This window comes from Coptis chinensis, chromosome 7 (genome assembly GCF_015680905.1).
Source record: "Coptis chinensis isolate HL-2020 chromosome 7, ASM1568090v1, whole genome shotgun sequence".
NCBI lineage: Eukaryota > Viridiplantae > Streptophyta > Magnoliopsida > Ranunculales > Ranunculaceae > Coptis > Coptis chinensis.
In genome coordinates this window covers 20,500,328-20,515,920 of record NC_141462.1, presented here as the reverse complement: position 1 = coordinate 20,515,920, position 15,593 = coordinate 20,500,328, and the positions used below count along the sequence as shown (strand labels likewise).

The 15,593-nt window shown below is 37.2% G+C and overlaps 1 long non-coding RNA gene across 1 annotated transcript; it reads right to left on the bottom strand.

The window, feature by feature from the left end:
• Positions 1-4,686: 4,686 nt before the first annotated feature.
• Positions 4,687-5,104, bottom strand: LOC147486538 (uncharacterized). Its single transcript, XR_015201364.1, has 3 exons — positions 5,048-5,104; positions 4,856-4,948; positions 4,687-4,762 (listed from the first exon to the last, which is right to left on the bottom strand). It is a non-coding gene; the product is annotated as an uncharacterized LOC147486538 (long non-coding RNA).
• Between the last annotated feature and the right edge of the window lie 10,489 nt (positions 5,105-15,593).

The following is a 15,593-nucleotide window of genomic DNA, read 5'->3' as shown; positions in this document are numbered from 1 at the left end:
AAGCATCTCATCCGTCTTTAGGGGTGGGTAAAAATGTTCCATAAATAGCTGAACAAGTTTAGCCCACGAGTCCACAGAATTAGGCTTTGGGCGTTAACCAAGACTTTTATCGGGCTAAGGTGAAAGGGAATACCCTTAGTTTAATTTGTTCGCACCAACCGTAGGGATGGTGGAATGTTGTTAGGACTTGTTCAATCCTACGTAATAGCCGATAAGGTTTTTCATGGTCTAATCCATGAAAACGGGTAACAAATTAAAAATATTGGGGGATTCGAAATCCCCATCGGGTCCGCTAGAACGATGCAAGATTTGGGGCTATCGCCAGGCTTTGTAGAAGTCAAAGAGAGGAGTTTCTTCGCCTTCTTGAGGGCATTATATCGTTGTGTGTGTGTGAAATAGTAGCTAGAGGTGTAGTGGGTGGTATACTAGATAGACTTGTTTGTTGACGTTGTTGTGTAATTACGTTCGGTGTTTTGTTCGCCGGACCTTAATCTCATACAAGGCTAAGACCAAACTTAGCTAAACACGCCAACACTCCAAACAATTCGATATACTAGTATAAACCTCTAACGGGAGATCGCGAGGTGTGGAAGAAAGGAATACCTGACAAGCGTCTTTGCTTCGCTTTTATGAATAGCGTCTTGTTTCGCGTGTTCAGTGTATATAACAAGTTAGAACACTGAAAAACTTGAAAAATCAAAGTTCGAATCAAAACTGTAGAAATCCGGAAAAATCTAGCTTAGGCGCTGGTGCGCTTAGCTTTTAGGCGGTCGTCCCGCGTAACTTTCAAGTTACAGTGATTTAGGGTGGGTCGCGCTCCACATGGGGGCTGGTCGCTGCCGCTGTTACAGTCTTTCTTTTGGTAGCAGGTGCGTTCCGTTTGAAGCGCCAAAGCGTTTTTTTCGAACTTTTCAACGTCGAATCGAAAAACCACAAAGATGAATCAAACAAGGGTGGGTGGGTGAAATGGGACTTTAAGAAAAGTACTTACACTACGAAAACAATGCGAAAGTTAAACTAAGATGGCAGCGGCGCCATTTGATAAAACATAAAATTGATAGTTTACCTACAAAATGAACGGTGAACTCAAAACGTAAGTAAACTAAAACTATCTTGCGTGCCTATATTTATCAAAGTTTCTACTCTCAATCTTATAAGATATAGTGGAGTAGGAAATTCGTTCCACTCCTAGTCCTTCCGCATGTTGTGTTCTCTACGTATAAGTAAACTTAACTCTAAAGTCTAATGAGAGATTTACGAAATGGCAACTAGACTACGATGCAACTACCCACAAGATGCAACTAGTCGATTATTTAAACACTATGGGAATGCTACGTTGATTCTATGATAATAAGTTAGAGGGGGATTGATTCCACCTTAACTCGTCGACTTAATCCTACTAACGACGAATCGTCGTTATCCGAATTGAACTGCTTCGCAGAACAATCTGGTTACTCCTAATCCCTAATTACACATGGCATTTCTACCAATTCATAACTAGCATGTGAACAATTACACCCATTCTCATGGTGAACTAATCGTTTCTAGAGTGGAAAGGAAATTACGACGACTTTACGATAATCGGAATCAAGCCTTCATCAAGGTTTCTCAGCCCCCTCTAATGGAGATTTAGCCGAGAATCATTACGCAATCATTTCCGATTAAATTAAAACTAAACATAATATAAAGAATTGAATTTTATTAATCTAAATTAAACAATACTTAAATTCTAATTAATAACTAAGAATTGAATAACAAGTAATAAATGAAATTGGATCTAACAATTGTAAATGACAAGAATCGAAATTGACAAATAACTATTTTATTTATCAAACTAATTAAGAACAATGATTCTAAGAGTTTAATCTAAAACAAGAATTGAATATAAACTAAACTTAATTTAATTAAATAAAAACTAGATCTATAATTATCTATTGTTTTAGGTCTAACTAGCTACCATTAACAAAGAGTCAAGCTCTTGTTTTTATACTTTCAGATCCAAAAATCGTGCATGGGCTTGGAGCCATGTTTTGGGCCAGAGAATCAAGCCCAAAACCCAATTCTTTCAGTCCAAAAAGGCCTCTTCAGCTGCAGTTGACTTCAACAGAATTTTCGTCCACTTCTACTCCTCTTATTGGGTCAAGGCTTAGATCATTGGAAAGCTCTTTCCGAGCCGGTCGTTTTGACATAAGGTAGGCCCAATTCCGAGGTCTGAGTCCAAAGATACGGCCTTTGGAAATTCTACTAACTTTGTGTGCTATTTCTGCCCGCGTCGACTTTTCAGCTTTTGACCAGGCTTTAGAAAGGCTTTGTCTTCTTGAATCTTAGCCTTTAATCACAGAACTCCTTAGCAACCGACCTTTGCTCCTTTATCTCGCTAAAGTGGCACATTTCTGCACATAATGGACTTTGAAACCTGAAATGCATAAAAACACGTAATCAGTACTAACTCTTAATTATTACTCACATAATTGGTCTAAAAGTATGATGGTTAAGGGGTTAAAACTACAGTTTTGGGTTCTTATCAGGGTTCCAGGTCTTTAAGAAGAGGAAGAAGAGTAGGTATTAATCCCCGCTTTCACGCAATACCGAAAGCAAACGTAAGAGGATGAAACCAAAACAATGACTAGCGACAGGAGAGCCTCAAAGAAAAACAATGTAACATTTTAAGTAATCACCGGTGATGGAATCGATAGTCTTCTGCATGAAACTTGGTAGAATGCCACGGTGCCCACCGGATGTGATAGCAGTCAACACTGCTGCTTGGCGTGATCTATCTTGGCAAAGGGCAACCAATGCTAGAGTAGACAGAATTCGGATCTTTTCGGGAACCATATCTTCATAACTCGATTAGTACCATATGATTACCTATAGCAGGTATTATAATGTAACTGGCGTAAATTTTATCTAATAATCAACGTGTCTTTGTGCGTCAAAGGTCTCTGTGTACAGTAATTCCTCTCAATTTTAAGCTTATAAACAAAACTTTAGTACAAGTTTCAAAGCGAAGTAAAACAAGCCAACCGCCACTATAAATATTTCAATTTCGTTTACAACTAAAAACTGCGATATGGAAAATGGTGCTAATTATTATAAGATCTGAACTTATCACGGATGACAATCTATTATCAATTCAACATGTCAGTCCCTCCGTATGATATGGATGATCTCTAACAACATGCACACACTCTCCATTTTCGATTCCGGATCCTCAATGATGCATCCTCGAACCAAGACAAACCATTTTACCATCGGGGTAAAATCACCACAAGTGACAGTCTTTACTATGACCAGAAAACATATTCAAAAAGACATTCTTATCACCATTCCACATCCATTTGTGGAATCCTTCCGAACCAGCTAAGACCACATATCCTCTTGGATGCCACCTAACCCACTCAATACCCCTCTTGGACCTTCAAGTGTACACTTGAGACTACGAAGTGATGTCCCACACTTGAATAAGTCCATCAAACCCTCCGAGGCGAGGAGCTTCCCGAAACCAAAAGGCTAAACAAGTAACGGAGTCTCTATGCCCAGGAGCTCTTTAGCCCAAATCCCCATGACCAATCTCCATAAACAAGATAGGACAGCACATTCCACACAATCCCCTTCAATAGGGATATTATGTAAAACCCAGCGTCCCAGCCTATAAGAAGTAAGATCTGAAAGAATATATTAAAGGGATGGGTTAATGAGTACGGAGCCCCTTAATCCCCTAATTTAACTGGATTTACAGATATCGTCCACGAAGGGCACACGGAGACCCTCTTCTTGCTGTCTTGCCATCATTTCATGGAATTAAGGACTAGGGATGGAGGTCTAAAGATGATAGTACTCTGAAACTATGATACTCAGATACTCAACTACTATTTGTGAGAATAATGGAACTGCGGCTTTTTACTTCGTCAAAAAAAAAATGACCCTACCAGAAACAGAGTACTATTACAGCTCTAAGTTACAGAGTACTATTACAGCGGTACTATCAGAGTACTAACAGAAACAGAGTACTATTACAGCTCTAAGTTATATCCATTCATGGAGCAAAATACAAGGCCAGATCAGAGCTCATCGACAATTTATGGTAGCCGAGGGCCGGAGCGAGCGAGGCAGTCAGGCAGATAGTGGCTTTGGGCTATTTCCCACAGGATCGACCTTATTGTATTGATTAGGGACAGTTGCTTGCTTTGGCTTACTCAATAGGGGATACCCTGATCTTTATTTTCGGGTATGCGTCGAGGAAGCGAAAGATCACTCCACTTAAAAGGAGAGGAAGCTTTCAAGAAAGGAAGCCTTGGAAGGATAAGCGGCGAAGTCAAAGGTAGCAAGCAAAGGTTGTGAAAAGCCATGCCCGTAGAAGCTTTGAAAGCTATCTCTCAAAAGGGGTTTGGAACCGAACCCTGATGGAAAGGTGCCTAAAAGTGCCTACTACTAGACTACATTCAATCTCAGGTCGGAGCGTTCATCGTTATGCTTGCTAGTTCAGTAAAAAAAAAATCATAAATCGAAGCTAGATCAAGCTAGATAGGGAACCACATCATCTAGATCAAGATTACAAAAATACATCAATATATCAAGCTAGGTATCCTACACAATATCAAATATGCTTCGCAAACACACATACAATGATGAGCTTGATACTTACAATCTTTTGAACTACCTCCTTTGTGGCATCATCAACATATTCACCACTTTTGTCTTGTCGAGCTAAACGCCACAAAAGAGATCTATCATCTTCATCAATAGGTATCCCAGCTTCTATCTATTATCAATTACAAATAACCAAACCAACCAAGTAATATTAGATTACCTACGTTGGTTTTATCTAACAAACTTAAATATAATATCTACTTACCATCTTATCGACAAGGCCATCATAACCTAATTTGCTTAGTCGATGGTTATACTTGTTCAAGTTTCTTCTTTCCAATTGAATCTTGCTTAGTTCCTAACAGCCCAAATGTAAATAGTATATTAGTTTATCACACCTTAACAAAATTATAAATTTATTAGAAATGAAAATTCAAAGGAAATGACAGATATATACCTGGAACTCTTCCGATAACCTTATTTTTACAAATTTCTCCCAATCTTGCTTCTTAACATTGGATAGATTTTTGGTGGATTCATTAGATCGGGTCATCTATGTAAGGTATGACAAAAAATATTTTGTGCAATAATTCTTAAATTTCCGCCATATCTTACCACATTCTTTTGCAAATCCTTTTTTTCTTAAACTTAGGATCGCCTCAAATTTTTCCTACAAATAACCAAGGCAGAGATGAGTCTACACTTCTATAAAGACAACAATAATAATTCAAAATCAGTATAATAGGCAAAACAACCGCTTACCAAAGACTTGAATCCCATACATCATCTTTTATTTGCTTGTCAACTTTTCGTCCGGTTTGGGTATTTTCAACTAGTGGAACCATATTTTTAACTAGTGTGCCAACCCAATTACTGAACTCGCCGAATAAATGCACCTTTGATCTTTCCTTTTCGCATTAAACTCCACCACAAGCTTACCTTTAAAATGCTTAGTGAGTGAAAGCTTTTTAGCTTGACCCCTAACACTTGTAATATTGTCACCTTCCTCGATTGGATGCTTCCTTTTTTTCTGAGATGATTTGGCACTTGTTTTTGGATCCATATCTAACTAAACCTTACAAAAAAAACTATAGAATAGGAAAATCATTAGAAGATGACATGATCAGTAGCAATAAGCATGTCTATGGCAAAAACTTCATATCATAATTTGAACAGAACCAAAATAATCGTAAGGACAATACATAAATGACAAAAGTTGGTCACAATCTCTTATTAACAAACCAAATATCGATTCCACCACAAAAAACAATGAAAACTAATAAATCAAGAAGTTTCTTTATGCTCAACCCAAGTGCCCTCGCAATCTTCACGGACGTAAACTGACTGAGATTCGTCATTAACATCCAATGAGTCAACATTTGGCAATTCAACAAAATTGTCATCTCCTACATGAGCATCAACGAGCTCATCATCGTTATCGTTGTCGTATTCGTGAAAGCATCTTTGAGGAGATTCTACAACAACTGACCACGTTGGGTCAAGTTGATCAGGTACATAGAAAACTTGCTCGGCCTGAGAAGCTAGGATGAAGGAATCAGATTTATAGCCAACTCTACCAAGATCCACTAAAGTGAAACCCATGTCATCCTTCCTAATTGCATTCTTGCTATCAACCCAGTCACACTTGAACATTAGAATCTTGAAATTTGTATAATCAAGCAACCATATTTCAGCAATAACAACCGTAGAAAGACATGTTTCAAAAATTGGGTTTTGATCCTTTGGCGCTTTGAAACCCGTGGTGTTGTTCTTTGTCAAACTCACGCCACTATTTTGATTTACTCGTAAAGCGCCTTGCCATTTTCGTGGCAAAACGATAACCATTAGTGACATAGGTAGAATATTTGTAAACATGTGCCAAAGGCCCCTTCGATACCCACTTCAAGGTGTTTGACACCTTGTTGTCGATTCCCCTCTCGAAAGCAAAAACCTTGCATTGTTGTGTAAACATTTTAGTCCTAATCTAAGTTAAATTAACATACAAAAATAACAAAAAAAAAAAAAAGACCAATTTATAATATACCTTGTCTCTAAGCCAATCACTAAATGAGCGATTGTGTTCAGCATGCAACCATGTGGGTTTTTTTTATTTACGAGGTTGTTGTTCCTTCAGATAGTTCATATGTTCTCTATCATGTTAGGCCACAAAATAAACTAGTTAGCTATCGGAATCCGAAACCAAGGAACTAAAATAGACTTTTAAAGTGAACAACTAAAGAAACCTTACTCGATGTAAGGCTGAACATCTCTTGTGTTTTGCAACACATAGAGATGTGCCTGGTCCAATGTTTTTCTATCTACTTGACTATGGGTACTTCCTCGGAGAAGATTTCCAGATGATATCAAATCTATGGTAGTGTTATCTTTACGGAGAGGAATCCCAATTGCATCTAAGTCAGGTAAGAATTCGCTACAAAATTCAATTGCTTCCTCTGCAATGTAATTCTCAAAGAATACAAGCTTTCGTCGATTGCGATTAAGATAAAGCCCCTTTAACACGGTCATGTACCTAAGAGATTGAACAATAGTAATGTTTATAAAGAAAAGCATTAAGAAATATTGAAGGGTAATATATAATTCATTGTACCTCTCAAATGCATACATCCATCGGTAGAATACAGGGACCACAAAGATCAACTTTCTCGACAAGGTGCATCGTTAGATGAATCATAACGTCGAAAAATGATGGTGGAAAATACTTTTCCAAAAAAAACATACCGAGGAGCACAATGTCTTCCTGAATTTGAGGCAATTTTTCCTTATCTATTACTTTCGAAAGCAAATAGTCTTAAAAAAGAACATAGCCTAATAATTGCACATCTCACATTCTTTGGCAAAATTGTTCTTATTGCAACCGGAAGAAGTTCTTTGCATCAAAACATGACAAATCGTGCGACTTCATATTTTGCAGTTTTAGATCTTGCATCGAGACAAGAGGCCTAAAATTCAAGAGTATCCACTTGGGACTTTTAACTCATGCAAAGTTTTGCATAGTCTTTTTTCTCATCTCTAGATAGTGTGTGACAAGCCGGAGGCAAGAACGATCGCTTTTCCCCAATTGTTGGAGCCAATTCTGTCCTTAGACCCATTTCTTGGAGGTCATGACGAGACTTAATGGTGTCTTTATTTTTACGTGGAATGTTAAGTAGGGTCCCAACAATGCTGTCACATACATTTTTCTCTCGTGTGCATAAAATCCACATTATGTCGGAGTTCTAGATATCTCTCGATATGGAAGCTAAAAAACTGATTTCTTCTTAAAACAATTGGTAGCACCCATAATGGTTCCCTTTGTTCCCCATATGACTTTGATCCCTTCAACTTCTTCTAGTACTTTCAAACCAGTTAAGGGTTCATGTGCCTCCCGCAGCTCTGTTTTACCATTGAAGGCTTTTTTGTCTTCGATGGATGGATGATAGCGGAAGAAATCTTCTATTGGCTGTGTATACGTTCTTCCCAGAGTGCTTAAGCCTGGTTGAGGGGCGTGCCCTCGCCGCATAAATAGGACAAGCAAAATAACCTTTCACAAAGGCACCCCGAAAAGATTGCTATAATGCCAGGAAGATTATTGATTGTCCATAACAAAATAGCTTTAAGTATAAATGATTCATGATGGTACACATCATAAGCATCCACCCCTATCTCCCACAAAACATGTAAGTCGTCAACCAAGGGTGCCAAGTAGACGTCGATATTGTTTCGAGGTTGATTTGGACTGATATCAACATCGTAAGCATCATATACTTTCTTTTTATGCATAGCCACGGTGGGAGGTTGTATGTGACCAAAGCATAACAGGCCATAAACTATACTTAGTACTAAGAGTGCGGTGTGGATTGACTCCATCGGCTGAAAGTGCTAGGCGAAGATTTCTGGATTCTGCTGCAAATTCTGGATATTTTTCGTCAGCCAACTTCCATGTTGGAGAGTCTATTTGGGTGGCGATCTTACCATCAACCACCCTTTCATCGGCATGCCATGTCATTGACTTTGATGTTTGGGCAGATTGAAACATCTTCTTGAATCTTGGAATTGGTGGAAAATACCACAAAACTTTTTTTCGGTACTCCACCGATTTGTTGGTCGCTCTCTTGTTCTCTGTATATCTTGAGACTCCACAAATAGGGCACATAGTTTCATCTTTGTATTTATCACCCCTATAGAGTATACAATCATTTGGACATGCATGTATTTTCTCGTACTTCATCCCATAAACAGATAATGTCTTCTTGACTCCATTCAAGGATTTCGCAAGAGATTTGGTTGAGGAAGCATCCGTCCCGCCCAAGCTTCAATAACTTCAAAAACTTGTGTCGGACCACCCACTATTTGCTTTTCGGATTAAATAAAATGATAACTATTGATAGCTTTGTGAATTTTGAGCAACCCTCGTACAAAGGCGTTTCGGCATCTTCAAACAATTCTTTAAATTTCTCGGGATCAGTCGTATAATGGTCCTCTGCAGCCTTCGCCATTTCTCTCATGCGTTCAACATCTTCAGGAGTCTCAATCTCATCATAATATCCAACATCTTCAGGAGTCTTAGTCTCATCATAATGTCCAACATCTTCAGAAGTCTCAACCTCATCATAATGTCCAAAAGTGTCTTGTTCTGTAAAACTAGTCGGGTCTCGGAAAATAGAGAGCTTTAAGCCATGAAACCGCCAAATAGTGTAACCTTGGCTAATACCACGTTCGAAAAGATGATTTTCGACCTCGGGTCTTTAGTTAACTTCGTTGATATTTGAACAATCTCTACATGGACAACATATGAAACTTCCTTCTTCCTTTCCAACACTAATTAACCTTTCAACTCCTTGAATATATTCGCTTGTTAACGGTCCTTGGACATCCAAGACTTATCCATATCGTAGCAAAATGCAACAAACCGATCTCTTAAAGAAAACAGAGTCAAAAAAAATCAAGTACAAAGACCACACATTCAAAAATAAAGTATCATGGCAAGATGATATCAACACATGACACATTAGTAGGAAAAACATTAAGTAAGTCTAAGATGATATGATAATTGTATTATGCAAAATCAAATTACAGTGGAAATCTAACTAACCAATTTAGGCTACTCTCAATAACCAAATAGAAGCTAAGAAGCACGGATACCGACCGCGAGCATTACGATATCTGCTTGACACGGCATTTTTCAAAAATATAGGAAACGGATTCGTCTTGGACACGTTTGAATAATATATATATATATATATATATATATATATATAAACCCAATAACAAAAGGAAAAGGTCCATAATTTTAAAAAAATTTAATACCTAACATGCATATGCTCATCAAAGCCATTATCTAAAAGTTCTATTTAGCGACGGTTTACTATAAAACGAAGCGAGGCGTATGCCTCACAGAGGCAGAGGTGCAAGCCCGTCCATCCAGGGAAAAAACCTATCATGTGACATTATAAAACTAAACCAGATGGATAAATTGATTACTATTTCCTTAAACTTTATCTTATCAAGACATTAGCTACCACACATTAATTCAAAAGCACACAGTCCAAACAAAGTCACCACTAAGCAACGATATATAGATGATTTGGCATCATAAAATTGTTATAATAAAGCGGACTCAATAAAGATCGACATCTTTAAAGATCGATACAAGATACAAACAAAATCACCATTAAGCAAAGGCAAATAGATAATGGCGTCTTATAACTATTATATGAACTCGACTCAAGGATCACCAAATCTTTAAAGATCGATGAATTGAGGGTGGATCACGATATACTAAGTATAAACCTAAGTATCATGCATTGAGTCCCTTCGGCTTCAAGGACCTCATGGTGTATTAGGACTTATGAAACTCTCGGGTTTCAAAGCTTGAACTCCTTTGAACATTGGGGAATGCAAGAAGCCGGTTTTAACCAATATCTATGAAATTCTGTTTTACCAAGTTTATAAGATAGAGTATGTCATTATAACTATATAACTATAAACTATGTCAACCAACTATGAAGTGAGAACTATAAGATTCCTTCCTAAAATAATACAATATAATTGTAAACTGAAAAGAAACGAATGATATGTGTTTGAGTTTTATAGCTAAAACCGTATAGAGACATCCATAAGTCAAATGTAAGAATAGATGGCCCATAAGATGACTAAGCTGTTCAACAAAGGTGACAAAAGGTGTGCAACTTTTTCTCGCAGACCAAAAAGATACAATGGAGCAATTTGCTATATAAACAACTTAGAATTTTCTGTTCTGTGCTTAAAGTCAAATGGATTAGTCCTTGACTTAACTAGCATAAATTGGACTGTAAAACATATGAGATTGATAAACAAAATAATTTTTCAAAAAGTTCATCGAGTTTGACAACTTTGGTATAGACATATATGCATCATAAACATAACCAAAGATAGAAATCTCAAAGCAATCACGACATCTAATTAATCTCTAAAAACAAAACAATTATCCAATAAACTTTGACATTTAGCAAAGTATAATTACTTCCATCAAATAAATCAATCCATAATGTAACTAGCATTCATAGGAAAACCAAATAACTAAACAAATGACAGCAGAGGGGATTTCAAACGACACAGTTATTAGATCACTGTGACATTTAACAAGCACAATTTTCAAGGAGTTACCTGAAAATATCGGCACCATCAAGCATAAAAATCCCGGGCTCCTCACCGTCTTCCCCATCAAGAACAACTACATTACCCAATCTCCTCCCTCTCCTTCTTCCCCACATATTCTCAATCTCTCCACTTCCCACCACTCTTCAACTCCAAAACCACACCATCTCTATAATACTCATCCTTTGGAAAAACCCCAAAACCTGTCCTCGACTCACCATACCAACCCATAACCCAAAACTCCATCTCCTCACCATTCCCAACTAAAACCCAACACACCATTTCGAAACCTCGGTAACCCATCCATCTCCACCCACTCATTTTTCTCCACATCATATCTCTCCACTGAACTCATCCTACTTCCAATTTGCCCCAAACATAGCATGTCTAGACCCCGCTGACCACAATAATCCCCCCATTGACCGCCGCACACGCAAAACTCCCCTGAGCCAATAACATAGGTGATAAACACACCCAGTCATTGGTAAACATATCAAACCTATATATCGAGCCAGACGCCGATGGGCGGTCCATAGGAAACGACCTGGCGTCGAACAACGAGCCGCCAATTACATGTGAGGAGGGGCTATCCCCCGCGTATCGGAAATTACTATTCTGGCGTGTCCCCGACGTGTCGGAAATTAAAATTTAATTATAAAATCTAGATACTCTAAATTACACTGTATAGCAGAACGTGACAACAATATTATCTAGTGTTCAGATTGAATGCAAGCTATGGTTATAAACTTATAATGGTGCTTAAATCAGTTTCTTGACCAATTCCCTTTCATTCAATCTCAAATTTATTAATCAAAGTTTACAATTTCGTTTTTTATCAAAATTTACGTTTTGTTTCCTGTATAGACTCAAAGATTCAACAACAACAAATACAGAGTGCTATAATAGACTCAAAAACAAAACTTTGATCAGATTAATTTTCAATAGCATCCAAAACATAGACAATTAAATAAAAACGAAAAAAAAAAAAAAATATTACCTTTTTTTTTCTTGCTTTGAGAGAGAGAGAGAGAGCTGGAAAGTTTAACCAGGAGAATGACACCAGACGAGAGATGGGTGAGGAGCGTAGCGCGTGGTGCAAAGCGCCCGGTGAGAAGTTGGGAGGAAGAATCTTGTGATTCTGAGACGAGTTTTCTTTTTCTCGTTTCTTTTCTTCTGGTATTTTTCTTTTTTAACCTAAGTGATGAGTATGAAGGGATTTAAACGACCTTCAGTTTCTATTTCTATTCCCTTTCTATTCCTTTTCCTTTTAGGTTTAGTTGTTTTTAGGTTTAGTTGTTTTTGGGAGGGAAGTTAAAAATATAGCCGCGCACCCAAAATCAAGACTTTGAGTTTCATGGCATACGAAGTAATTATTCATATTCAGTATTAAATTACTTTCATTACTTTCATTGTCGCTTATTTATTTCGATAATTTGTTAATTTTTGTTTTCGTTTGTTTTCGATATTTTTACACCCAGATGTGACACATCAAGGCAAACCACTAGTGTCACTTTCAAATAATGGGACACAAAAAATAAAATTACTTGTGTCACTTTTCCTAGAAGTAACACATCAGCCCTCGTTCTATAAAAAAGTGACACATCAAAACTCTGTGTGTCACTTTTTTCTAGTAAGTGACACAAGACAAAAAAAATAAGTGACACAAAAAGCCCTTCTTTTAGTAGTTGTCAATTTCGCTTTTGTCATTTACCATTGTTTAGATCTAAATTCCTTTATTACTTGTTATTCATTTCCTAGTTATTATATAAGATTTCAATTATTGTAGATAAGTTGCATAAAGATAGAATTTTTATATGATGTCTAGTTTTAAATCAATGGGAAATGATAGTAGTATGAATCAAGGCTAAACCTCCATTAGAGGGGTTGAAGAAGCCTTGATGACGCTTGATCCTTGTTAAACTTAGAAATCGTCGTGATAATTATTCCACTCTAGAAACGATTAATTCACCATTAAAATGGGTTTAATCACTCACATGCTAGTTATGAATTGGTAGAAATGCCATGTATAATTAGGGATTAGAATTACTATTTTGATATGCTAAGCATTCAATTTGGATCTGACGAGTCTTTGTTAGTAGGATTAAGTCGAAGTTAAAGGTGGATTCAATTCCCTTTAATTCTTTATCTAGATTCAACCCCCTTAGCATTCTATCATTTCGTTATTCGTAACTTGTTAATTGAATTCACCTCGTAGTATAGAATTCCCCTCGTAAATCTCTCATTAGACTTAAGACCAATTAATTAGACTAGAAAACATTCCATGTTAAAGAACTAGGAGTGGAACGAATTTGTTACTCCACTCTATTTCGATAGAATTTAGAGTAGAAAACTTGATAAACCTAGGCACGTAATAAGTTTTAGTTTACTTACGTTTTGAGTTTTATCGTTCATTTCGTAGGTAAACTATCATTTTTATGTTTATCATTAGTTTAGATTTAGTTTTGCTCGAGGGCTAGCAAAATGTAAATTTGGGGGCAATTGATAAGCACGTAAATGTTACATTATTTACACCCAATTTTATATCGGTTAGTCTGTTTAATTTATTCGTTTGACTTAATTAGTGTGTTTTCGGTGATTTTGTAGGAATTGAAGCGGACTTGATTAATAGTGCCGATATTGGCAGGAATCGGAATGGTCAGTACGGGAGTTCAGGATTTGGTTGCCTTAGATTTTTCAGTTCAACAGGTGCAAGTATTGGCGAATACATTGTCTTTGTTTGATATGGATCGGCTATGGTTTGGGTTATTGGTTTGAACCTTGTTATCTTGGGCCCAACTAAGCAACAAAGGAATAAAAGGTAAATGACCCATGAGCTTAGTGCACCCAAGTGACCAAAGGCCAAACACCAAAGCCCAACTAATAGCAAAACCCACATAACTAACTAATGGTCATACCATTCACCGTCCATCTTAAAGCACCTTATCAGTATCCACCCTTTCTTTCTCACGAACAGGAGCAAAGTTTCTCTCATATTCCCGCGACCAAATCGAACCAATCAACCAAACCAATCAAACCCCACACCATCATAACCCATCAATCATTCTTTCCATACAGACTAAACCACCAGATCATATAAGCATTTCCAATTCCAGTATTTCCATTAATAAATCAAAACCAAAACAAACCCCCAGCACGTCTCTTTCCAATTTGGTGAATCCCGAAAATCTCGAGACCGAAAGGGAAACTTCTAATTCTATTCTACCACTTTCATGATTGAAAAAAAAAGGGATAAATAATGAGGAAAAAGGAGTGGGAGGATTCAGAGAGACCGGAAGAACGAGAACACCGAAAATTGGAGTCGCTCTAAGATCGAGATCGAGAACAGACGAGGACGAAACCAGACAAGCACATCAGGATATCGGTTTTACTGATGACTTTATTTTCTTCTATTCTGGTTGTTCGAAATACCATGTGTAGCTAACTCTAGACTAGGACAGACGAAGTATGGAATTGGTTATTTGTGTTTGGGATTATTGGTTCTCTGATTTTCAGTATACTTTATTTTTATATAAAATCTTCACTGTTCATGATTAATTAGCAAAAGGTTTAGTCTTTCATATGGTATGTGATGCATGCGATATTGTTTGGTCACTTTTGTTATTAGTTAAACACGTTTTTACTATTTAAGTCCAGATTGTGTACTATTCGTGCTGTAAGAAGACGAATATTTATGTGACCTTGACCTTAGTGTTGAACTGTTAGGAGACACTTATCGATTAAGAGTTACCACGTTCATATCATCGAGACGGCAGTCAATACTCATTGCCAATGCCGCTCACATAAAAACTGAAATAGAGAATCCAATCATACAAATACAAACAATGGTTTAAGATGGAGTCATAGTCCTAGTATTCTCTCCACGTAACAGAAACCCAATTATTTAGTATATCTCCGTTTTAGACCGTAGTTAAGTAAAATAGTTTTAGTAGTAATCAATTCAAATCAACAAATATTGTTCGAATTAGGTTAGGTAATATTTTAGTATTCAATTGTCCCTAAACAACAATCCATGTGGGATCGACCTCGTTCTTGCGCCCTTATTACAATAGACCTTGTGCGCTTGCGAGTTTTATTATTATTAAAGTAGGGTTTTATTAGTCTATTTATTTATTCCGATTAAATTCCTATCATTAAACCATCTCCTAATCCCCGCAACACCTAATAAAGACCTCTAGCTCAATTAGGAATAGGTTAGTGTGATAGTAAGTGGCAGATGTGTTTGATCGAACCCGGCTTCCTTGTGTGTCATTGAGATTGTAAGGTAAAGTGTGCCTTTGCTTAATCGGAGTAAGCGAAACTTGGCAAAAAAAAATCGAGTGTTTTTGTCTTGACATTTATGTGAGAAC